The 341-nt window shown below is 21.4% G+C and overlaps 1 protein-coding gene across 1 annotated transcript in view; it reads left to right on the plus strand.

Moving 5' to 3' along the window:
• The first annotated feature begins 223 nt into the window (after positions 1-223).
• LOAG_13630 (hypothetical protein) overlaps positions 224-341 on the plus strand; it is a 2,296-nt gene continuing 2,178 nt past the window's right edge. The window contains exon 1 of the mRNA XM_020448702.1: positions 224-245. The gene's annotated coding sequence lies outside the window, so the exon portion shown is untranslated. The remainder of the gene's footprint in view (positions 246-341) is intronic.

The raw sequence follows: 341 nt of genomic DNA on the forward strand, positions 1-341 counted from the left end.
TTTGTCATTTTTAAAAAATGTTAGCAAATTATTTATCAATAGTTCTATTTATCTATCCATTGTTATATTTATTTGGCACATGAAACTGATTGATATAAAATGAAAGAATATTTGATAAAATACAATTGAAATGTTGCAATGCTATTGAAATGTTATTGATGCATAAAAATAGATTTATTTATTTAATTTAAGAAGTTAGCAATCAAAAATATTTTCAGTGAATGTTTAGCAAAAGTTTGTTGAAGGTAAGTTATGTTTGTGTTGTTTGGTAAACATAATTGCTATTTATTCCATTTGATAGTATCAAAATAAATGATATTAAATTTTCCGTTATCATATGT

The sequence above is a fragment of the Loa loa genome, assembly GCF_000183805.2.
Source record: "Loa loa unplaced genomic scaffold supercont3.594, whole genome shotgun sequence".
NCBI classification, from domain to species: domain Eukaryota; kingdom Metazoa; phylum Nematoda; class Chromadorea; order Rhabditida; family Onchocercidae; genus Loa; species Loa loa.